The following is a 26,671-nucleotide window of genomic DNA, read 5'->3' as shown; positions in this document are numbered from 1 at the left end:
AGTACTCCCCGTATTAAATGAAATTGTGTGCAAAAGATCAGAATCACTCCTCCCATTAAAAATGACAAAAGGGTAAGACATTTTGTTGAATAAGAGAAATTCTGAGTTACAATAAATGGATTCATGTAAGAAATAGAAAAGACTTTTATAAATTTATTTTTGTATATTTAATTTAACAATCTTTATTGTCACAAGTAGGCTTACATTAACACTGCAATGAAGTTACTGTGAAAATCCCCCAGTCGCCTGTTCGGGTACACTGAGGGAGAATTCAGAATGTCCAAAGTACCTAACTGCATGTCTTTCGGGAGTCATGGGAACAAAACGGAGCACCCGGAGGAAACCCGCGCAGACACAGGCAGAACGTGCATATTCCACACAGACAGTGACCCAAGCCAGGAATCGAATCTGGGACCCTGGTGTGAAGCAACAGTGCTACCCACTGTGCTACCATTCTGCCCCTTGTACCTGTTACGCAATAGTACAATTTTTTTGTGTGGTTTAACTCTTCAACAAAATAAGGATGTTGCTTCTGGGTTTTGTCAGTATTCTTCAGATGTCAAAAGGGATCCATGCGGCAGCATGGTGGTGCAGTGGGTTCGCCCTGTTGCCTCACAGCGCCGAGGTCACAGGTTCGAATCCCGGCTCTGGGTCACTGTCCGTGTGGAGTTTGCACATTCTCCCCGTGTCTGTGTGGGTTTCGCCCCCACAACCCAAAGATGTGCAAGCTAGGTGGATTGGCCACGCTAAATTGCCCCTTAATTGGAAAAAATGAATTGGGTACTCTAAATTTTAAAAAAATATTTTTTTAAAGGCTGGAAAAGTTTGGGAAACCCTGCTTTAGCTTGTTCCTAACACCCATAAATACAAATGTAGCAATCTCCAGTTCCTACAAAGAGGGCAACTTCATTAAAACTATATAAATATATATGAAAGAAAATCCAAACGTTTGCATTATTTTATTTACAGAAGTTTTAATTCCTGCTTTCTTCTCAGGTAAAAATTACTTTGCTGAATCTGATGAATAATAAACATAATTCTGCATGCATAACATAACTTACTCATGGGGTTTTGTCACGTCCACATCATTAAGAGTAAAGACAGTAAGAAGTCTTACAACACCAGGTTAAAGTCCAACAGGTTTGTTTCAAACACGAGCTTTCGGAGCACGGCTCCTTCTTCAGGTGAAGAAGGAGCCGTGCTCCGAAAGCTCGTGTTTGAAACAAACCTGTTGGACTTTAACCTGGTGTTGTAAGACTTCTTACTGTGCTCACCCCAGTCCAACGCCGGCATCTCCACATTAAGAGTAAAGAGGCAGGGGTGGCACTGTGGCGCAATGGTAGTGCTGCTGCCTCACGGCACCGAGGACCCGGGTTTGATCCGTGTGGAGTTTGCACATTCTCCCTGTGTCTGCATGGGTCACACCCCTACACCCAAAGATGTGCAGGGTAGGTGGATTGGCCACGCCAAATTTTCCCTGAGTGGAGAAAAATAATTGGGTACTCTAAATTTATTTTTTAAAAGAGTAAAGAGGCACCTGAGAGGGTGTGAGAGAAAATCACAAGAATGATACCAAGGCAGCAAAGTATTTAGGAAACAATTGTGTCTCTTTTGAAAAGAGAGGATTGAGGGGGTGACTAAATAGGGGTCTTTAAAATTATGAAAGGTTTTAATTGAGTAGATACAGAGGGAATATTTCCCCTTAGGGGAATGATAAAACTAGGGGCCATCAATATAAGATAGTCACCAGGACAGCAAATAAGAAATTTAGACAAAATTTCTTTACACCTAGAATGTGGGGTGCACACAGAACTCACTACTACAGACAGCAGCCAAGGCAATTTGTATTGATACATTTAAACAGAACCTAGGAAAGCATATGAGGGCGAAGAGAATAGAGAGTAATGCTGATAGGGCCGGGTTTGTCATACTGTTCCAGTCACAGAAACATTTTTACCTCCCAAGAGTACTAACGGAACCCATAAGAAACATCCTGATTCTGTTGAAGAGTTAAACCACCAAAAACATGATTATTATTGCACAATAGATACTGTAGAAACTTGCAAAAAGAAATTTGGAAAGATCTTTGCTATTCCTTATATGTGAACAATTATTATGATTTAAAAAAAGTTGTTCTATTCAACAAATACTTCCTGTAATATATGTGGGTTGCTTTTGTGTTGTTGCAATGGTCACTTTGAGTTGAGCCACCTAATAGTCCATGAGATCAGCATCAGTCCATATCAAGCCATTGTACACTTCACAACCATCTAATAAACCTTTCTTGATTATCGTGTTCAACCCCACGTGCTTCTTTGTATTAGACAACTGAAACTGATTGGTTTTATGATGCACTTTATGCTAATCTCTGTCATGGTTTTTCGAGAGTGAGAGTTTTTAAATTTTTATCCTGAGGTAGAAAGGTAAATGCTGCCTTTTGACATGGGAAACTAAAAAGATGTGAAGAGTGGTTAAAACATACATTGGCAGCCGGGACACTTGCCCTAGTATAGGCAGTAGGGAAGTTATTTTTTTTATATCCTGGATCCTGACTGAAATTTTAAATGGAACAGGATATTCGGGAACAGAACCTACAGTGTCACATAGACAATAAGTCCCTTAGGAGAATGTCCACTCGACAAAATGCATCAATGAAGGGAGACATGAATTGACATAGCGAGCTTAAAACAAACCCAGAGAACAGGGAGATTGACAAGATCAAGTGGGTTGACAGCAGTTACCAATTACCTGACTGACAGAAAAAAGGGCGAGCTCGAAGAAATTATCACAAATTGGAGGGGCATTTTTTCCTCTGAGGAAGAGAATGTGAGGGTGGATTTTTTTTTTAATTAAGAAGGGGGAACAGGGGGCATTTTATCGTAGGAAATAAAATATATACATTTCTGATAATTTATGTCAAACTGAAAGATGAGGGGAAAAGGTTAATGTTCTCTAGAGCTTAAGTTAACTTTAATTGTTTAATAGACAGCACTTATCTTATATAAAGGGGATACACGTGGCACTGTAGAATTGGAAGGAGAAACGATTGTAGAACACAATGACGTTGGAGTTGAAGAAGTCAAGACTTCCTTTCTAGTTGTTCTTACAGAGATACCCTTGGGGCTTAACAGCAATGGTCCTTGGGGGCTTTCAGTGAATTCTTCAAGGACTGGACAAACTTTTCAGCTGAACCATTCATGGATGCGGTGGTAAGGTGCTGATTTTATGTGTTGGATACCACTCATCCTTAAATAGTATTCAAACTCCTGACCATGAATTGTGGATTGTTGTCACTCACGATTTGTTCTGGTTTCCCAAATCTGACATAAATTTCATCAAGCTTTTCGATGGTTTATTCCATAGTTGTTGACTTCATTGGGACCACCTCCGGCCACTTAGAGTGTGCTGCTACGATGACCATGAACATATAACCCTCGTAGGGACCAGCAACGTCAATGTGCAGACATTGCCAAGGCATTTTAGGCCACTCTCATGAATGAATTGTGGACAATGGCGGTGCATTCCATACCAGCCCACATGACTGGCACAATCCAGTATTTTCCTCTATTGGGGCATCGATTTCTGGCCACCAAAGGAAACTCCGTGTGAATTCCTTCATTTGAACTATACCTGGGTGACCTCCATGTAATTGTTCCCATACTCTGGTACAAGTTTGGAGGAATTATTATGTTCATTCCCCAAAGCAGGCATCTGCCCTGAGCTGTCAACTCGAGGACTGGAAATATACGGCTTTAATTCAGGATGCTTTCCTGCCCTCCTCCCTTTTAATACCATTTCCAGTACCTTCCCCATCACAGGATCATTTCTGGACTGTTGTTGGACCTCAGCTGCAGTCACTGGAACATGTTCTATCTGCACACAATAGAAGATATTTTAACCACTGAGTGGTGTGTGACTATCAGGCAAAGGCAAACGTGACAACGCATGAGCATTAACATGACTCTCTGACTGACGATATTTGATCTCATCGGAATGTGCAGATAATATTAAAGACCATCATTGGAGTCTGCTTGTTGCCAATGAAGGAATATGTTTTTGTTGCCCAAAAATAACTTTGAAGGAGCTCGGATCAGTCAACAATGTGAAGTGGTGACCATAGAGCTATTGGTGAAATTTACCCAAACCAGAAATGTTATATATGGCGTTATTGTAGTTGTGTGCAATGTCTTTTTAAGAACAAAATCACGTCACTTCCATGATGTCATGGGCTATTTTGCAGGTGTCATAATATCCACTCATGTATATAATGAGATGCAGACAGGCAGTGATTTATACATAGGATGACCAGTAAGCATACAACACAGAACAGCCAATCACCAGACAGGACACTACCACTATAAAGCCAGAGGGCACTAGGTTTCCCGCTCTCTCTGGACCCAGCTACTGAGACAGTCAGAGTCCACGAGCTAGCAAGTGCAAACACCATGCGGTAGCTAGTAACTCTGGTCAGGCTACTACAAGGTCACCAGTCAGATCAGTATAGTGTTGATCCACAGCTGAATATGTATAGCAGTTCTATAGTTGAATAAAACAGTGTTAGATCTTCTCCAGTGTTAGACGTCTGTTTCTAACTTCCCTGCATAGAGTGCAGTCCACATCGAACCAACCTGCCCAACACAGCAGCAGGCGTTTGGCAAGTCGAGTACCAAACCCTGCACAGTGAAGTACTATTCAGTAAGCTGACTGATATGCTTTTTCGCATTCTGGTGTCCATATGCCATGCTTGTTTTATGTGCTATAAGAATGTAAAGCTTTCAGTAGAGTTGGTAAATTCAGGATAAATTTCCTATCATAATTAATTAACCCGAGGAATGGTCATAACTATGTTACATCCATTGGTCGTGGCGCATCCATAATAGCCTCCACCTTCTCAGGAGCCTTGTGTCGAACCGTGCTATTTATCACATGGCCTAAATATTGTACTGCTGTTTGAAAGAAGTCACACTTATCGGGTGAGATTTTCCGTTTCAAAAACTAAGGGCGAAATTCTCCCAAAACGGGAGAAATCGTCAAACTGCCGTAAAACCCGGGCGGGTTTTACGGCATCGCGCCCCTTCCCGACGGGGGACCGATTCTGGTCCCCCGTCGGGGCTAGCAGCCCGACGTCGGAGGCCCCGACAAGTCGGGCTTAACGAAAATCGTTAAGCCCGCTTGTCGGACTTAGCGCCGGCTGACGCGTCATATGACGTCAGCCGCGCATGCGCAGGTGGGAAGACTCCACCCGCGCATGCGCGGGTGACGTCATCGCGTTTTTGCGCGAAACCCGCGCATGCGCGGTCCGGGTTGCCCCTCAGCCGCCCCGCGTATTGATACTGCGGGGCGGCGGAAGGACAAATAGTGCGCGGGCATCGGGCCCGCTGCCCGCGATCGGTGGGCACCGATCGCGGGCCCATGGCACCCTTGGCACGGCCGTGGTACTGCCGTGCCAATCGGTGCCATGGTTATTTTTTTCCAGGTGGTCACGACGTTTTTACGAATGGCAGGACCAGGTGTGTTTGCCGTTCGTAAAAAGGTCGTAAAGGGCTGGGACTTCGGCCCTTCTAACAGCTGTGAATCGCTGCCGGCCGTAAAAAAACGGCGGCAGCGATTCGTGTCGGGATTTCGGCGGGGGGGGGGGGAGAATAGCGGGAGGGCGTCAAAAAAGTAGGGAAGGCCCTCCCGCTATTCTCCCACCCGTCGTGGGGGGGGGGAGAATTTCGCCCTAAGTGTCGATGCCGGGATTGAATCGGTGGACTTCTATAATAACTAAATTGGCAACGGTCTTGGAGTAATTCATGACCCGCTAATGGGCTGGCACAGGTGCCACGAGGAACTTGAGCGATTCCAATTTAAAACAGTGTCCGATTCGGCGGGTTTGGGATTGGCACTCGAGGGGCTGCCAAGCAGCAGCTGCATATCAGCACTCCACTCCCCACACACACTCATCCCAGCCAACAAGATGGCAGCATGGAGAGCGGCACCCTGGTTTGCGAACGCGGAACTGGCGACCTTGCTGGACACCGTGGAAGGGACAAGGGCCATTCTGATCCCCGAGTGCGAGGGAGATCGTGTCCACGCAGATGGCAGAGAATGTGAACTCTATGGAACTGGACGCACTGCAGGAAGAAGCTGCACGACTTACTCAGGGCAGCCAGGGTGAGTAGGCAGCACGAGCCCCTGGCACCAACCCCGTCCCACATGCCCATAACCCTCCTCCCACATGGAGGGCAACTGAACCCCACCCGCCGGAAGCGAGCGCACAACCCAATCTGCACCACATGCAAGCACCCATGCCGCCGCCATGGCCGGGTGCTCTGACCACAAATCCCACCAGCTGCCCACCTCCTGTGCTGCCCGCGTCAGACTCCCTAACACTGTAAGCTTTCTGACTCCCTACCGCAGGCCCCCCCCCCCCCCCCCCCCCCCCCCCCTGCCCCCGGCACACACACACCATGATAAGGCGGCGTATAACTGGAGAGCGAGTAAACCGGTGGATCACTGGACATGTGGCCCCCTCACCGCAGCAGAGAGGTGGGCACTGGACCTGGTCGGTGAGCCTGGAGAGAGGGCAGTCACCGTGTTGGAGGTCGGCTATGAGCAACCAAGTGAGACCCTGCTGCGTTGCGGTTTTGCATGGCATGAATGGCATGGACTCCACCCCATACCCCGATAGTACCCACACATCACCCCCCTTATCACTCCTGCACCACCCCAACCCACGATCCAGGGTCATCTGGCAATGAGGCAGCCCTCTAGTGTCCCCACCCCTAACCCCAACCCCAAGCAGATTCCAGCAACGAGGAGGCAGCGGACGGTGTTGTGAGCCCTCAAACACCAGCTCGAGGCAACCTAGAGCATCAGTCCAGCGGCGTCGTTGACCTCCCGTTACAGCTGTCACCCTCCACCATCCCACAAACACTCACCTTCGTTGGGCATATTAGCGAAGAGACTCCTGGGGCACAATCTGGTGTGCACCCCATACGTGCTGTGGTGCATCAGGTGGAGATAGGAACCCCCAAGGGGCAGAATGTTGGAGGGTGGGCTGAACACAGGGACTAACTACCGTCCAGAAGGGTCTTGGGCTTCTAGAAAGAGTGGTGCCATTGATAATCGAGATGAAGACACAGCGCCAGGGCCTACATGAGGGGCTGTCAGCAACAATCCAGCACCTGCATGTGCAGTTGGAAGAGTCCAGGGGCAGAAGGCGAGGTGACAATGCATGCCACGCAGGCCAATATCGCATGGGTGGCATCCGCAGTGGAGGCCTTGGGGGCGAAGGTATCGGCCATGGGCCTGGAGGTCCTGACCTAGCTCACTTTGTGTGAATGGTGTCGGCAATACCCGGGCGCTGGCTGACCTGCGACAGTCCTAGAGGGGGGTGGCCATCCCTGTGCTCCATGGCCACGAGCATGGAGATCCCCGTCAAGCCGAGAGTGGGCCAGCAGGACTGGTGATGCCAGTAACCAATGAGCCCCAGGAGTTTGTTCTGGTCACACTCACATCCCAAGGAGTAGCCGGGGGCCATGAGGCATCCCTAGGGAGGAGGAGGTGATGCCGGTGATTCCGGCAGAGGTGGTGCCGGAACATAACATTGCCTCAGACATGCCTCCTCTTTTCCCTGGCGTGTCTGTTGGGCAGTGGGCAGAGCAGAGCGGCACCAAGCCACTTGGGTCACCTGAGCAACTGCCGGGCCCATCCAGGCCTGGTCGCTCCAGAAGACGGCCGACAAAGGGGACCCATGTCACAGGGCGGGAACCGCAGCAAACGGCTTCCAACCCTGATGCACCGCCTAGAGATCCACCTAGACGTTAAGGCTTCTAAGGCCAGAAAGGTAGACATCAGTTAAGTTTGTATGGGTGCAGCACATAGGATAGTTTTTGGGGCTAGGCCACAAACCTTTATATAAATGTTCATATGCTATTTGCAAAATAAACACCTGTGCACAAATGTTCCAACCTGCCACGGTGCTCTTTCAGCGGGTGTGAGGGATGGGCCGGGCTGGGCTGGGCTGGGTTGGCCAAAGAGTCTGTGGTGGGGGCTGGGGTTTGGGGCAAGGGGGGTGCACGCATGTCCATTCCATAATCTAGGCCCCCTTGTCAGTGAACCTGGAGGTCATTAGAGTGCCCCCAGCATGCTGGCCCTGTGCACACATTGTGTGGCCTCCTTTGCCCCATGCCCTGCCCATCCTCGCCATCCTCCACATCGAATGAGACCTGTCATTTAACACCGTCTTCCAGCACGTCACCCCTCTGCTGCGTGATGTTGTGGAGGACACAACAGGCCACCATGATGTGGGAGACTCTCCGAGTGCTCTATTGGAGGGCTCCTTCGGAGCGGTCCAGCCACATGACCCACATCTTCAGATTATCGATGCATCGCTTGATCACGCTGCTGGTCGCTGCATGGGTGTCATTGTAGCGGGCGTCTGGATAGGCGTCATCAGCCACACATGCAGCAGACAACCTCTGTCACCCAGGAGCCAACCTCTCACCTTGGTGTGCCTGGAATGTGCTAGGAACAGTCAAGTGTGCCAGGATGAAGGCGTCGTGCACACTGCCCTGGTATTGGGCACAGAAGGGCATGATGTGCAGCTCATCGTCACACACCAGCTGCACGATTATCGAGTGGTACACCTTTCCATTTGTAAAGACTGGCCCATCATGGGGGTACATGCATCCTGTTAAGCACCGCCTAGACCTGGGGGATCCCAGCGATGGCGGTGACCCCGCTGCTGGGGCATCTCGGTGGGCTATGTCCACCTATGCATCGAGGCTGCATCACAGCCTGGTCTGGCAACTGCTCAGCCCAAGACCATAAGAAACTACAGAGAGTCATAAACATAACATCACGCAAAAGCGTCTCCCATCCATTGACTCTGTCTACACCATTTTTTTTATTCGTTCATGGAACGTGAGTTTCGTTGGCTGCGCCAGCATTTACTGCCCATCCATAATTACCCTGGAGGATGCAGTTAAGAGTCAACCACATTGCAGTGGATCTGGAGTCACATGCAGGCCAGATCAGAGAAGGACGACAGATTTCCTTCCCTAAAGGATACTAGTGAATCAGATGGGTTTTTACGACAATCGACGATGGTTTCATGGTCATCATTAGATTTTTTTATTCCAAATTTTTATTGAATTCAAATTTTACCATCTGTCGTGGTGGGATTCGAAGCTGGGACACCAGAGCGTTATCTTGGGTCTCTGGATTACTAGCCCAATGCCACAATGCCATCACCTCCCGTGCCCAACCAGATCCATTGGGCTCAAAGGTGGCCTCGACCTGCACTGCGCACTGCAGTCCATGCCGCCGCATGTCACCCTCCCCCATCCCCTGGCCGTTCTACCTGGCACTCTGCCCTCCGCACAATACCCCTGGCCATATTGGTGCCCGACACTTGTTCCCGCCAGCAGGGGTACTAGTGGCTGGCCTCACCCATGCCAGAGATACTCTCCATAGCCCAATCCGGTGCCCTCTTGTCGAGGCTTCTGTGGGTGGGCTGCATGATGCCCTGCCGGTGGGTGGCGCTCGTTTGTTGGGGGGGGGGGGGGGAAGGTGGAGGGAGGCTGCTGGGTGGAATCTGGGGGTGGTGGGGAGAGGACACCCAGACGGCTGGTGTCAGTCTGTGCAGCCACGGTGGGCGGTCAGTAGGGTGCGCAGCAAGATGGCTGCCCTGAAGGCTGCGGCAATGGTGGTCCATGCCTGGACACCCCAGTCCTGGGGGCATCAACCCGACCTCATGGCCCATCCCCGGTCGCCCCTCCTACTACAGGCACAGACCCCCCTTACTCCCCCGCTCATCAAGGACCTGCAGCCCACGGTCGCGCTTCTGGGAACATTTCCTACCTCATCTCTCTGCCTCAGCAGCCACGGTGACTGTAACCTGGATTTTAAAACCACAGGTGAAATTCACCATCAGTAATTCCTCCTCGCCGAGGCGGAGCATCGCGGGAGTTCCAGAGAATACCGTATCGGGCCCGTTAATGATATGCCAGTGGTGTTTAGTGAACGTGCGGAATAGAATTCATTCACACCACTGTCAAGGCACCGGAGCATGGCATTCTGTCCGGCATCCGGCTCTGGCCTCGAGTTTCACCTTACGTGCAATTCTCCGCCCAATTGCGTTTGCCGACTTTGGCTTCGCTGGATGGAGAATACCACCCATTGTCTGCAGCTCTTTAAATATGTTGCTCAGTGAAAATATAGGCCTCGAGGTTCAAATCTTTTATCATCCCCCTTTTGCAAAGTGACAGCTTGATCTATAATCCCCTCACATCCTGAACTTCAGTCGTTGATTTAATTAAATTTCACTTTTACAACACCCTGGCAGATTATGAATTTATCATTATTAATAAAGACCTTCTCTGAAACTTGTCATTTTGTACGGATCTTACTTTACTGCCCATGACTCCAAATTGCCTGCCACTATCCATCTCTTTGATGTGATTAGTTGAACTGACTTTTATTCTGCCTGTACACCAGCTTCCCTGCGTGATGTAAAGTGTAAGCATTCAAGAGGGAGCACTTGCCAATTGCTGGATTACCATTACTCATGGACAGTTTTCTGAATTAAACTTCAGATTGGCCAGTGAGGTCAGACCATTTATCGTTGGGGAATTATTAGATAGTTACTCACCATCTCCCACTCCCAAACCAGGTTATGCATAAGGATAGGTGCAAACGTTAGCCCAATTCAAATGATTCGATTAAATGGTAATCTGCAGTAGCTCTACTTGCGAAATTGATAAAGTCACGAGAACTCCAAGATTAAGTTAAATTGGGTTGGATTTTTGTGGAGGAAGTGGAAAGGTCATGTCGGGAAAACTCCAAATCCAGGACACCAATCTCCTTTAAAAAAGCACTACCCAAATGTTTTCATTTCGAGGAGAAGGTGGCAGAATAGAATCGGGGCTGCCACCTCCAGATACAGACCTCAGCCAATAATAGAGATGGGTGGATGGCTCGGCCATCAGCCCAAAACAATCACCACCCGAGACAGGGATATTTCATAGAATTTACAGTGCAGAAGGAGGCCATTCGGCCCATCGAGTCTGCACCAGCTCTTAGAAAGAGCACCCTACCCAAGGTCAACACCTCCCCCTATCCCAATAACCCAGTAACCCCACCCAACACTAAGGGCAATTTTGGACACTAAGGGCAATTTATCATGGCCGATCCACCTAACCTGCACATCTTTGGACTGTGGGAGGAAACCGGAGCACCCGGAGGAAACCCACGCACACACGGGGAGGATGTGCCGACTCCGCACAGACAGTGACCCAAGCCGGAATCGAACCTGGGACCCTGGAGCTGTGAAGCCATTGTGCTATCCACAATGCTACCGTGCTGCCCAATTGCCCCAATTGTAATTATGAATGCAAGTCCCTCAAACTCTCACCTTCCTCACTGATCCACATGCCATCTCCATGCCCCCTCAAATTCACTGTGTCTCCAGGTTCCCCAAGTAGCCTTCATGATGACATGGGGCGGCATGGTGGCATAGTGGTTAGCATTGCTGCCTCACAGTGTCAGGGACCCGGCTTCAATTATGGTCTTGAGTGACTGTGTGGAGTTTGCACATTCTCCCCGTGTCTGCGTGAGTTTCCTCCGGATGCTCCCATTTCCCCCCATAGCCAACAAATGTGCAGATTAGGTGGATTTGCCGTGCGAAAATTATCCCTCAATGTTCAGAGATGTGCAGGTTAGGTGGGGTTACAGGAATAATGTGGGGGAGTGGGTCTAGGTAGGGTGCTCTTTCAGAGAGTCGGGGCAGACCCAATGGCCCGAATGGCCTCATTCTGCACTGTGGAGATTCTATGGATTCTATGGACTCACCCAATATCCACTTTGGGTAAATCTATTTTTTTTTAATTTTTCCAATTAAGGGGCAATTTAGTGTGGCCAATCCACCAAACCTGCACATCTTTGGGTTGTGGGGGATGAGACCCACACAGATACGGGTGTAGTGATCTCTATGTGTGCATGTACAGAAGGGATTAATGTGTAATCATTCGCATCAGATGATCACTAGAGGGCCGGACCAACAGGGGTATAAAAGCAATTGCATTGTGCCTCTCGCTCTCTTTCGGGTTTATTGTGATTAGGACAGGAGTATCAGATTAGCTCAGATGGTTGGTGTAGTCACGCATAGTTGCTGTAGTAGTTGCTGTTGACCTTATCACTAGTATCAATGTTAAAGTAAAGAACTAATGCAATTATTGTCATAGTTACTCAATAAACCTTTTGTTACGACTGGACGAGTTTGAGTCTTCATTGAGATTCAGAAAACCTCGTCAGCAACCAATGTTTGAGTAACATATATTACAATCCGTAGTATATCAAAACATACAAAGAAGGGTAATAAAAGATAATGCAGGAGAGTAATAAAAGAACGGGGTGAATGTGCAAACTGCACATGGTCAGTGACCCGGGGCTGGGATCAAACCCGGGTCCTCGGTGTCGTGAGACAGCAGTGCTAACCACTGTGCCACCGTGGCACCCTCCACTTTGGGCAAATCTCAGGAGCCAATGGACACAATTTTCCCAAAAATTACTAAATGTAATCTCGGATGGGAAGCACGGGGTGGTTCCCAGCAGGTGGATGAGCGTGATTCACTTCACAATTCACCCACATCTGAATCACGCTGAGACAGAGTCTGCAGACATCTTATTCGTCCAACTCGGGGCTCAGCTGTTCACTGCTCACAAGGGGGAGCAGCATTTAAATGGTCCCTCAGCACTTCCAGTCAAGCCAGGAGGTTGTGAGCTCGGAGACCTGCTCCTCACTTTCCAGACACAGACCTGGTCAGGTTTCTTAACGCAGTGAAGAAGTGACAGGTTACCTGTACTCCCGAGAGTGTAGGAGACCCCAGAGCAATGTGACAAATCCCACCTGTGGTTAGTGACAGCAGCATGACAAGGAGGACCATTGTCAAGTGTAAGAAGAAGATAAATTATGGACTATGGACTGCAAGGTAAGTTACCATTGCACTCCTCTTGGCATCAGACTGGCCTGCCACCCCTGGAATAACCCCCCAATCCACTGGCAGCCACCTCGCACCCTCCCTCCCAACAACTGACCTTCCAGATTGTTCCTCGAAGCCCCCCTGGCACCCATCATCACAACCACTTTTTGTCTATGTGCGTTGCCCACACAAGTCACCTGCTATAGCGTCCCTGATGTGCACCAGGCGTGCAACGCACAATGTCCGCTTTTTGTCTCTGTAACAGATACTAATAATAAGATAGCGAGGGAGAAGACGGGAGGAAATTCCCAGAGCTACAAGTCCTCACCCCCATGAGGAAAGGGTCCTGTAGATAAAGGGGGTGACCAAGGAACGAGCAATGACTGTAGACGAGGTTGGCCTGTGCCAGAGAAGTGAGGATACACTGCACCTTTAACCAGATGGCCTGTCTCAAGTGAGTTGTTAATTTACCAGACCCTTATCTTCCTTTTAACTGAACCCATGTCCGCTATAGAATAGTACAGCACAGAACAGGCCCTTCGGCCCTCGATGTTGTGCCGAGCAATGATCACCCTACTCAAACTCACGTATCCACCCTATACCCGTAACCCAACAACCCCCCCCTTTAACCTTACTTGTTAGGACACTACGGGCAATTTAGCATGGCCAATCCACCTAACCCGCACATCTTTGGACTGTGGGAGGAAACCGGAGCACCCGGAGGAAACCCACGCACACACGGGGAGGACGTGCAGACTATCTTGCAGGCTTATCAACTGATTGAGGCTGGGCTATCGGGAGTCATTCCTCCCTCACGCACCCCCCCCCCCCCCCCCCCAACCCCCCGCCACCCAAGAGACTACCTTGGGAGAGAGCTCCAAAGTGAACATCAACAATGCATCACAGCTATCACCTGAAACTTCCACTATCTCAGAGCCACGCATTTCGAAGGGTGCGATTAGCAGACAGGCCTGTGGGTCTCTATCTGGTGAGCATTGCATGGATGCTAATGCACATCAGATGAGGAACTCCCAAGAGAGAGGGCAGTCGGAGATCTGCTCAATGCCAGGAAGCCGAACCTCTGGACATCGTTCTCCCTGAGCTGCTGGAGATACTAAGCCAAAGCTGTGAGATTCAGGAAGGAGTGTCAGCAACTTTCCTGCAACTGCAAGGCTGATTGCAGGAGTCCTAAAGGCTTCAGGCACAGGAGATAGTGCTGGCATTACGTGGCACCCAGGCCAACACTGCAAGGGTGCCGACCGCAGTGGGAGGTCTGTAGCACAACATCTGAACCATGAGTGGTGGAAGTCCAAGGCATTATCTGTCAGCCATGACCGACAGCCATGACTGAGGGCCTCAACATCATGCCCTATTCACTGAGGGACATGTCCCAGACACAGGTGGACATTACTGAGGCACTCCAGAGCTTGAGACAGTCACAGAGAACTAACGTTGAGGGCTTCAACACCATGGTGCAGATAATGGGACGTATCCAGGATTGGCAGCGTCAGATGACTCAGAGGCTTCTGGAACTCACTCCTGCTCCTCTGTTTCATGGAGTCACCAAGGGCCCATGAGCATCCTGAGGGCAAAAGTAACGCTGATCCCATCTCAGGATCTTCCCCAGGAAGATCCTGGAGGTCCACAGTTCTTCTGACTCACCAAAGCATCTCAGGGGTGTATTAGTCTTTGTGTCTGAATAAAGCTCGTAGTCTTATAGTTGAAGTAGATGCTTTATTTCTATGAGTTTGTTCTCTCTCCAGGCTTATACTATGTTACATCTGAGCTGCCTGTCTGTGTCCTGCTCACCAGCTGTCATTCCTGTGAAGAGTGTGTTGACTTCCTGTTTGTCTATGTCTATATATACATCTCTGGTGCTCCCTCTAGTGGTTACTTAGTTGTAGTGTATTTACATTAACCCCTTGTGTATATATAGTGATGCATATCACTACATACCCCCTTTTTTATTTTTACATATTTTCTGTACTTTGCAAAAGAAAATTGTACAAAACAGGTAGATAAATGATGATATGTACAAGTTGTGATGATATTGATGATTATACAAAACCAATTAATATTTGTGAATCCAACCTTAATTTAAAAAAATTATGAGTCCAAACTTTATGAATTTGTTCGGTAGAGTTTTTTTTCTGTTGTTGACGTGGTGATATTGATTTTGTAATTTCTTTGTGAATGTTGTCAATGTTCTTGTTTTCAAGTTAGCAACAAATCATCACAAGGTGTTTGAGTGGTCGAACCACTGATGTTGCCTCACATGGACTTTTTTCTGTGCTTGTGGTATCGATTTAGTGTGTCATCTGCCTTGAAAGCTGGTGTTCTTGTTTGTTCCGGAGCAAATGTGAATTCGCGAGATTCGTTGTCATGCCATAGTATGTTTGTAGTCTTATCATTGGTTTTGAGTGTTGCATTGTCCTTCATATGCTGAGTTGTACCATGTTGTACAGGTTGTTGTTTCATTGTTGTAGTTTCTGTCCTTGTTATTTTTGGTGTCGTACTTGTTATTGTTTTTGTCATGCTTGTTGTTTCTGTTTTTGTTGTTTTTGTTGTTGTTCTTGTTGTCATGTTTGGTGTTGCTATTGTTGTCTTTGTTATGCTTCTTGTTGTTCTTGTAGTTTTTGTTGTTGTGTTGCTTGTGGTTTTTGTTGTTCTTGTTGCTCTTCTTTTTGTTTTTGTTGTTGCTGTTGTTCTTGTTTCTGTTGTGTTTCTTGTGGTTTTTGTTTTGTTACTCAATGACTGTTCCGTGTGGATAATTTGAGTCATTCTCAAATTTATTGGTGTCAGTGTTCTTTGTGGTATCTGATGTTTCATTCAGCGTTTCTTCTTGAGGATTGTGAGAATGATCTGATTTTGCATGATCTGGCTGACATCAGTCATTTGTGGCGGATTTGATTCCTCTTCTTTGCTTCCTTGGTATTTTCTTGTGGGTAGTTTAGAGTAGATGAAGTTTAAATTGATGCGGTCTCACTAGACTCATGAGTGGTAGTGCTTTGATTGTCAAGTTCTTTTGTACAGACGAGCTGAGATCTGTCAGCCTCGCTGTGATCTTGCACATCTTGGATGGGAATTGTGATTTCTTCATCACTTGTCTCACATACAGTGTGTAGACTTACATTGTCTTCTTGTTGATTATGTGAGCTTGGTAAACTTTCATAGTCTGCTTCTGTTTGCTCAGATAAGGTTGATAGACCTTCACGGTCTTGTTCAGCATGGACTTCGATCTGGAGTCTTTAGTTGCTTCCATTTTGGAGTCTCAATCAGCTCTCTGTGGAGGCTTGCATCGCTCTCTGTGTGGAGTGTTTCATCGCTCTCTGTGTGGAGTCGTGCAGTGTTCTATCTGTGGAGTTGATCTGTGCTCTCTCAACAGAGTCGTTTAGTACTCACTGTGTGGCATCATTTTCTTCTTGGGTATTTGACAGGTTGCTGTCATCCAATGTATCGACGATCTGCCATTGCATCATGGTATTCGATTCATCTACCATGAGTAGTCGTGTTGAGCTTTTCAACCTTGTCGCTGATTCTATGATTAGCATATCCGAATAACTCAGTCATGTCTGAGTAGTATTTTTCGCTAAACAAATCTTTTTTTTTTGTTTCGGATTTGTTATTGTCCTCTTCATGTTCAATTAACAAATTATCTTCTTTAGTTTTGGATTTGTCATTGTGCTCTTCACTTTGGGTGGTGCAAACTGCTTGTTCCAGGGTGCTGTGAAAGTTATGTTCAACTATTGGTAGAAGTTCAGGCATTGTTGATAAATTTTGAGGTTAAATTTGTTGGTTTTGTACCTTTAAGAGTCTTGTTTGTGATTTTCGGACATTTCCCCTTTAGGTGGGCGTGGTCTGAGTTGTCCGACGTCATGACGCTCGTGACGTAAAGCGTAGGAATCGATTGCGCATGCGCAAATTGATTTTCCTTTACTGTGCACCTTTTTGAAAACTGCGCCTGCTCGACTTGTGCATGCACAGATCTCTCTTCGAGCTGTGCACTCTTTTTGTTCAACTGTGCATGTGTGGCTTGCGCATACACAGATCCATCAGCGAATGGTGTTCGATCTTCTTTTGGCTTGCACATGCGCAGAACGATCTGAATCGAAAACGTCTTTTTTCAATTGCGCGGTTGTGGGTTCCTGTGCATACGCAGACCCAGATTTGCATCTTTTGTTCCCCAGGCAGTTTAAAATGTGCTCAGACGCCATTTTAACTTCTTCAGACCCGTGGAAAATAACTTTTTAGCCATTTTTTCTTGTTAAAAACTTTAAGTTATTTTTTTCTTGCGATCTGTACTTGTCAATCGCGATTTCCAACATTAAACCTTTCTGCTCTGATAATTGTTCGAGTTTTGCAACACTCATTCCCTGCACAATTTGGTCTCTGAGCATTGTTACTGGTGTTACAGTAATCTTCAATTTTTTAAAATATTACTTCTAATTTGGTGTTGTCTTCACCAAGTAATTAAAGCAGTTATAGATTTCTCTAGCTTCATGTCCATTTATGAGAAGTGCTATTTTCATTTCTTCTGAGCCCGCGCTCAACTCATTAGCTACAAAATAGTTTGAACGTTTGTTTAAAGCATTTCCACCTCTGACTTAAATTACCAGTTGTTTTCAGCTGCGGTGGAGTTCCAACGTGTTTCATCGACTCACCAAAGTCTTCCCACGTCCGAGTTTTCTTCTGTTTTCGATCGTGCTTTGTTTGTGTAACTTTTCTGGTAAGTGGTCTGAAGTCACTGGTACCATGTATTATTCCTTGTGTCTGAATAAAGCTCGTAGCCTTACAGTTGAAGTAGAGGACGACTGCAAAGGGCATCAAAGGCCACAGGGCGTGGAACGCAGCAGTCCGCCTCCACCTCTGATATGCATCCTGGGAGAGACCTAGACGCAGCACAAGGTTATGAAAGAAGTTGTCGGGGGACAGAGTGGGCACTGATGAAGTCAGTAATTGTAGTTAGGAAATGGATAATTGTCACATTAAATGTTCACCATCAAAATATGTAACACCTGGACCATGCAATGCCTCTGTGATTTAAAAGTATACAACAGAGCGGGTCTCTTCCCCCATCTGAACTTATTTCCTGCTATAGGCCCTCAAGAGATGCCGCCAGTGAGAATCCATGAAATCCACAGAGACGGACATCATGGAATGCAATTCCCATCACTCACTGGATACAGACGTTCCCTTTCCTCCCCACTAGCCGGGCCCCCACCTCTCCCAACTGTGGTCAAAAATAAAGTGCCCCGATACACTTAAGAATGGGAGTCAGCAATCAGCCAACAGAAAGACATGAGTCACTATGTCTGAAGTCAAGGAGCACCACAGCTTTCCTCACAGCGAGTGGTCATCATCCTCCTGCCTTGAATAATGACTGATGACAGTGCCAATGCAGGCCCATCACCATCATGTGATGTTACATAGACCCTTGGAGTGGGGAAGGGGGAACTGGAGCTGGGGAAATGGTGGTGTGAGGCGGGGAGGGAGGTGGTGCTGAGAACTCCCTGGAGGCTAACTGCAGGGCCTACCTGGTACTCCTGGCCTTGCCTCAGCCTGTCTCCATCCTCTCGGTCTTCAGGCTCATCCTCCAGGTCCTCCTCCTCAGATGAGGCCCATGTCCTTCCTCATCCAGTATGTCGTCCGCTGTTGTGTCAGCTGTGGAGGGGAAACAGCATCCCACAATAAAGCAGGAGACTTTCTCAGAGCTATGCTGCAGGGCACCACCAGAACATTCCAGGCAGCAGAACTGCATTTTTAGCAGCCTAATGCACCACTCAATTACAGCATGGGTATTAGTATGGGCCTCATTGTAACAGGACTCTAACTCGGGCCTCCTTATTCCTTATCCCCCATGAACAAACCCATCAGCCTGGAGTGGTCCTCAAACACCTCGAGTATCTCCGAGTGCCCGTGGATATCACTGCCACGTAAGATTCAAGGAAAGTGGATGCAACTTTGCATGATTCTGAGGCAGTGGTCATTCAGGACATGTACATACATTAACTCCTTCCTGTTAATGAAAGACGCTCCCTGGTGCCACGGTGCTCGAAGGGCAGCATGCGTGCCATCGATGGTTTTCTGGAACTGGGGCATCCTGGCAATGACAGCGAATCCTGCAGCCTCGGACCTTGTTCGGCTTGGTCCAGCTCGAAGGTGATATAGTTGGATGGCCGGGGACATAGAACATCCGTCACCTCCCGGATGCACGTTATGCCACACAGGTCCCTGCTCGAACCCTGAAGTAACCCAGTTGCATAGAAATTGAGGACAGCTGTGACCTTTACAGCACCAGCAGTGATGTCCTCCCCCTCCACAGCACGAGTGGATGTGGCATAGGTGCCACCCTGTTTCCTTGGAGGGATGCAGTCTTCTGCGGCACATGGTGTCCATCAGCTCATTGTAGGACCATCAGGTTCTGTATATCTTTGTCCATTGTATGTCTACGCTCCTGGCCTCCTCCTCAGCCTGATGGGCGGTCAGATCATGAGCCTGAGCAGCAGCCCCTGTCTCTCTGGTGCACGTTCCAGCCTGCATTAACCTTGATGTAGTCGCCGATGTCTGCCTACTGTAGCCATCTGGAATGGCCACTTACAACCAGGAACCGAGAAGCTCGCAAAGAATAGCGGGTAAAATGGACAATGCGAGATTCAGGCAGGCTCAGAGCGTGAAATGTATATTTGCGAGTGAGGCATCCAGACAGTATCGTAACCCCGACCGATTAGCATTTGATGGCCCATCTCCGCCAGACAAAGGACTGGTACTTGAGCGACCGGTACAGTCCCAGACATTTTGGCGACACTCCCTATACTAGGGAAGCATAAACAACCGGGTCAGTGGCCGCTTTGGACACGCCCAGCCATCCAGGCACCCGCCCATTTACTGGTTCAAAATCGAACGTAGTGATCAGGGATCACCCAATTAGTGGCGTCCAAACTGAAGGACCACCCAAAAGAGCGTGAAAATCCCCAGCATAAGAAGAGAGTCCACCATGTGGATGTCCTCTTTTGGACTTGGCACCCCTGCAACGACCATCTGCAATCTCAGCACCACCAGAAGCAAGTCCAAGTTCACCGCCCGCTACCAGACGGATGAGCCCAGCTGAGCAGCAGTTACTTCTACAGACCCGATAGATCCAGAATCGGACAGCGGCCACTGTTCCTCTGACCTAAGCCGGGTGCCTGAAGTTAAGTACAGGTTGTCTTAGTCGATAGGTGTAGTTTAACGAGCAGTGTTTAATTTGCATGATTAATTGTGTGTGTAAATAAAGTACCCTTGACCTTGAACTAACTAATTGGTGTTTCGCTCTTTGATCGATAGCCGGTTGAACCTTGTGGTGGTATCATTTGATACCTGGTGACTCTGAGCATTAGAATATTGATATCCAAAGGAAGAAGGGCAACCTCACTGACTGCCATATTTACAGCAGATCTACAGAAAAGGCACAACACCACCTCGGCTACAACCATAGCCATCTCAGCTGGCTTGATCCCAAAATACAGTTGTAAACTGGTATGATGTGGAGAAAAAAAGAGACCAACCGTCAGTAAGGTCATCTAACCCAGGACCCTCAATGCCTGCCCCCCCCCCCCACCCCGTCCTCCAACACCCCCAATCACCCCATCCCACATGATCCTCGAAGCTGACCACCCATCACAGTGCATGATACCATCGGCCATCATTGCCTGACCCGTGACCCTCAGCCTTTGCCATTGAGGGAATCTTCTCGTGACCTAGATTTGGAGAGTGATGCAGCTGAGAATACTGAGATATAATGATGATGGCTAAGTAGTCATAGTGGCCTGACTCACTGGACTGTGAGGGAATACAAGATCCAACCGAGTCAATGAGGGGAGATGCAACCATGCGGGCTCAATAACCAGCCTTGGACAGCCCAAGATCTTAGCGCTGTCATGCTATCACATTCAATGTATCTAGGTTGCCAGGACTTGAACAGTACCTTTAAGCCCTAGAGGGAGTCTGTGTTGCAATTCTCTTCGCCCTTAACATGACTGCCCCACCTTCTTTTTCAGAATGCCATCCAATGAGCCACTGTGCTGGTAGCCTTCGCTCTGCATGTCCACTCCCACCCAGATCTGGAATCCAGAACCACCAGGCCACTGCCAGCAACATTAGAGAGATCATGCTCAGCTCTCTTCAGCTCATCCACATAGTTACCCTTTGGCCACGAGAGCTTCCTCAGGAGTGAACCCTGGCTCTTCGATGACTGAGCATTGCCAGCTGCCTCTATGGTGCTACTGTTTAGAACAGGCAGGCTGTTCAGCCAAGGTTGCAGGACATCCCGTCTCGAAAATTGTCTCTCAGACAGGACACCGGCTGTTTTGAGGAGGCACTTCAGATTTCATGGACCATTAGGTGCTACCGCAACGAACAAGACTAATCCCTCCTTTGAGAGAATCATCAACAGTCAAGGTTGAGGTTTGTCACAGTCAATGCGGGGGGAGTGAAATGGACTTTAAACAAACAAGCGCACCAGGGAAACTTCAAGGGCTGTGAAACGGACTTTCAACAGACAAGCTGCAGCATGTCTCTCTCATGTGAGAGTTTTGTAGGACAGACAGGCTGTAGCTGTAGCTGTGGTTTGCCCTGTTATGGGTATTCACAAGGAATAAAGTTGGGATCGTGGATTCACATACTCAAAGCCCCCCCAGCCCAGGGACAACCCCCGGCCTGGCACCCTCCAGCCCCCCAAAACCCAGCCGCCTTGAAGGACACCCCTTTCCCCCACAGAATCTGGCCAGAAACTACTGTGCCCTTTTGTTGCCTGAAGATCAGTAGAGAGGGCTACTCTGTGCCATCCCTTGGAGTCCATGGCACCTGGTTCCTACTTTTGCAGAGCAGTACTGAAAGACACCCGCAGTATTTCACACTGTCTGGGTGACTCGGCCACTGCATTCTACTTTAATCTCGTAAATCAGATTAAAATTCATGCAAATGAAGTGTGAGAAGGTTCTCCCCCTTTCTGGGTGAGATCTAATAATGCCAGCTGGAGTAGGCTGGGAGAATGGTAAACTGTTTAGTGCCTGTCGTGAAGCCCATTTTGGGGCTATCCTGCTATTCTCCCGACATAGCAGGATTGGCATTGGTTGCAATGCCAACAAAATATCATCCCGATGTCTTTCAAATTGAGATGAAATATATTTATAATAATTCAGCAGAATTTTTACTCAACCAAACTCCCAGCTGGAAAAAGAACTTTCATTTCTAAAACCCACTGAAAAAATGTAAATTCCTTCAAATGGTCAATCTGTTGTAAGAACGTCCCCTTCACTGACTACATCAAAGACAAATAGTCTTAGATAAAAAGCAAATTACTGTGGATGCTGGATCTGAAACAAAAACAGAAAATAGTGGACAATCTCAGCAGGTCTGTCCGCATCTGTGAAGAGAAAAGAGAGCTAATACTTAGAGTCTGGATGACACTTTGTCAAAGCTGTTAGTCTTTTAGAAACATCTTAAAACTGTTGATTAAATTTTGAACACTTCCTCCTCCGTTGTGAGAAATAATTCTGGACCTTCCGAAATTCAGCCAAACATTAATAAAGGGCTCAGCTGTAATAATAAATCCTGAGTAAATAAACAATGAACTCTATTGAAACTGAAAAAAAAGATTTTTTTCCCCCCAACTACACCAGATGTCCTGTCAATCAAAATGTTCCAGGAGCACGTGTCTTTTTTTCTCGATGTGAAAGCTGCTGAAGGATTTTCTTTCATTTTAAAAGCACTTGAAACCGTTAAATAACTGCAGGTTATTGCACTAGAGATCCTAAACCGTGCTCAATTTGGTTTTGAATGCATGAAAGCACATTCCCAATGGGAAAAACTCTAATGCATCACATCACTTACAGAATGATGCTCAATGTAACTTTTAACTTTCCCTTGCCGAAAGAGTCCGATATCAATTACTGCAGTTAAAACATATCTAATTTACAATACTGAATATAACTAATGAAAATTAAAGAAAATTTTTTTCTGTATTTCAAAGCTTGTCAATGAAATAATTTTAGGAGAAGGTGACTGTGCTTTTCTTTCTGATTACCCACATGGGGCTGGGGCTCTCCCAGTGTTCATGACTCCTCTGAGAGTCCAGGAACCACATATGCTTACCGAAGGAGATCAAATGCATTACAATTGTGGGCAATGGCCTTAAGCTGCCCACCTGCACAATGGAGCTAGCCAAGACAGGAGTGCAGTGCTCTGCCAGGTTACCCACACCCTCATCCTGTGCTGGTGAATATTGCGGAACTGGGGGTGGGTGGAATTCATGGATCAGGTCCAGCTGGTCATTCTCAAAGGGCTCCTGAGTCATCCCAGGTTGGCAAAATTCTGAGCCATCATCTCCTATAAATCTGTTATTTTTTTTCTTATAAATATCAGTTGAATGATTTGTCAGTTGAGGATTATCATATGGATTTCTATTTTTGTGATTGCTGTGATCATGTTTAACATTGAATTCAATACTTGTTTATCATGTTTTACTGTGCCAGTTCCAATATTGTGATGCTGCTATAGCGTTTTGTTGTATTATGGATTGTCTATTTTTCACCATTATGAATGATCTTTAACTTTATAAATTTCTTGTTACCAATCACAAAAGACAAAGGACGTAATTCTCCGTCGGTCGACACTAGAATTGTGAACCTGAATAGGCGGAGAATCGGTGGGAGCCGAAAATTGAGGCCAGCACCAGGCGCCAACAGAATACCATGCTCCGGTGCCTCGACAGGCATGACGGCGTTCTTTGCCGTATGCCAGCATGGGCATGCAAATTATACAGTACAGGCCATTAGCATATCATTAACGGGACTGACCCTTCATTGTCAGCCCAGTAGATCTGGTTGGGCACAGAGTTAATTGCCATGCTAACATGTCCATCTTTCACCCCCCTGCAGACAATGGAGTTCAGTATCCAACCAGGAGTAGTCAGCATCTGCCTGGCCACTGCAGACCTGGTGGATGCCATGAGGCTATACGAGCAGGAGCTGCTCGGGGAAGGCCCGATAGCAGTGGAGCCTGTCTCACAGGAAGGGGAGAGGATGGAGAGCCAGCCACCCAACAGGCCGAGGAGGAGGTGGCAAGGCAGCGCCGCATCAGGCCGCGTGTGTACCGGTAGCATCTGACATTCGATGACCTGCCAGACCGGGCTTGCCATCAAAACACTCCGGCTAAGCAGAGAGACTACCTCATATTTGCTGCATCATAGCGCACTTGGAACCATGGGGGTAGGAGGAGGACACCATCTCCCAGTGGTCGTCAAGGTGAGGTAATTGTCTCCAGGTACGCCGATTAGGGGCCTGGCTTGTGGCAGCTCGAAGGTCCCATCCCACCACAACCCACCCCACCCCCCACCAGTCACTCACTCTCTTGTCAACCCTCCGTGCACTGCTCCCCCCCACCCCTGCATGCCCCTCCGTGCTTCTGCCTGCTTCACTACAGGATGCTGGCCTTGGGTCGGCACTATTAGCGGGTCTGGTCGATGGGCTGGGGGATCATGATGACTTGCACTGCGATGAACTCTGGTGTTCTGTATCATAGAACATAGAACATAGAACAGTACAGCACAGAACAGGCCCTTCGGCCCTCGATGTTGTGCCGAGCCATGATCACCCTACTCAAACCCACGTATCCACCCTATACCCGTAACCCAACAACCCCCCACCCCTTAACCTTACTTTTTAGGACACTACGGGCAATTTAGCATGGCCAATCCACCTAACCCGCACATCTTTGGACTGTGGGAGGAAACCGGAGCACCCGGAGGAAACCCACGCACACACGGGGAGGACGTGCAGACTCCGCACAGACAGTGACCCAGCCGGGAATCGAACCTGGGACCCTGGAGCTGTGAAGCATTTATGCTAACCACCATGCTACCGTGCTGTCCCGGTATCGTTTGATATCATCTGACTCCTACCCTCGGTAGCACTTCCCATCGTCCGCCCTGGTGATCCCAGCATGTGTGCTGGTCATTTCATCACTCATTCCCAACAAACCCCTGAGTCGGCCTGGGTGGGGATGGGGTCTGGGGTTGGTGGTGAACGGGGTCCATGGTGGGAGAGGATGAGGTGGGGTACCAGGGCAGTATGCCCCCAACCGTCCCGGGGGCCCTGGCTAGTGCCCACCTGCAATGCCAGTGGAGCCACCCACCCCAGCAACCTTCCCCCAGCACCCCCACCCGGCATACCCTTTGCACTCGGCCCAGCCTAGCCCATCCCTCACACCCTTCAAACAGATCACTGAGATAGGTCTGAACGCTGCTGAAAGTCATTATTGTGATATATGCATGTATGGTGCCCTAGCTCCTATTGCTAAATTATGTGCATCACTTGTGCCAACTTAACTGATGTCAAACTTCCTAGCCTTACGTGCCCCAATGCTTTGTCTAGATGGGTCTCCAGGCGGTATATCAGAAGTGGAGGTGACCTGCTGCAATCCCTGCCCTGTAACTTGGGCCCCCTTGGCAGCTGTCCTTTGGAGTGACCGGGCCAGGCAGTCTTCCAAGTGTCACAGGTGGCATGGTGCCAACCTGTTCTGCCTGCCGCCCATCGGATACACCAGGGACTGATTCAGAGGTGCTGCAGCACTACGGCACCTCCCCTGCAGGATCACCAGCATGGGCCCCATCACCTCCTCCTCACTCAGGGTGCCGATGGCCCCTGGGCTCCTCCTTGGGATGGGAATGCGGTTGGAACAAGCCCCAGGGGCCCCACTGTCACCTGGCGCTGCCAGTCCTGTAGCCCTGATCTCGTCTTGAACAAAGTCTCCATGCTCGCGGCCATAGAGCACAGGGACTGTGCCATGTCCCATTGGGACTGAGCTACGTCCCTCACGGACTCTGCCAAGTAGCTCAGGGACCATGCCACGTCACTCAGGGACTGTGCAGCGCTCTTCTGTGTCTGGTTCAGGTCAACCAGCGCCAGGCCAAATCTCTCAACGCCCGCAGCCATGGCCTGTTGTGACTGGGCGATGGTCTGGAACGCCGCAGCAGTGTCAATGTGGCCCTGGTACATGGCTGCCTGTGATATGGCAGGTCTTCCCTGTGCCTCAGCACTCACACATTGCGCCCCAGGCCTCGGACATCCTGACCCACGGCATTTGACCCTCGTGCAGTCCCCGGCTCTGAGTCTGCACTTCCAGCATTGATGGGACTGCCTATTCCAGAAACCCGAGACCCGTCTGGACGGCAGCTAGTCCCCCTGACTGTCCGCCCCCTTGGGGGTTCCTACCTCCTCCTGACCTCCTGCCTCATGTGTGTGTGGTGCACACCAGATAGTGTCCCAGGTGTCCCTTAAATAGCATGCCCAACCGAGATGAGTGTCTCTGCGATGGTGGAGGGTGCCGGTGACAGTAGCTCTGACAAGTCGGTGTCGTCCCTGGACATGTCCTCCGGTGTTTCGCGGGGCTGCAGCTGGGGGCTCGGGGGACCTGTGATGGACCCGCCTCATCACCTGGTGATCCTGCAAGACATCAGACAAGATGCATGGTTAGATTGCGGGTGGGAATGATGGGGATTAAGGGGTGCCACACATGAAAAAGGGTCCTCCCCATTCATTACGTGCTCACTTGATTCCCTGATGCCGACATTCACCTCTGCGACTGCCCAACCCCCCCCCCCCCCACCCCCCCCCCACCCCCCCCCCACCCCCCCCCCCCCCCCCCCCTGACCCCACCGAACAGGT

The sequence above is a fragment of the Scyliorhinus canicula genome, chromosome 15, assembly GCF_902713615.1.
Source record: "Scyliorhinus canicula chromosome 15, sScyCan1.1, whole genome shotgun sequence".
NCBI classification, from domain to species: Eukaryota; Metazoa; Chordata; class Chondrichthyes; order Carcharhiniformes; family Scyliorhinidae; genus Scyliorhinus; species Scyliorhinus canicula.
The sequence above is the reverse complement of the archived record's forward strand: the minus strand, read 5'-3'. Positions refer to the sequence as shown.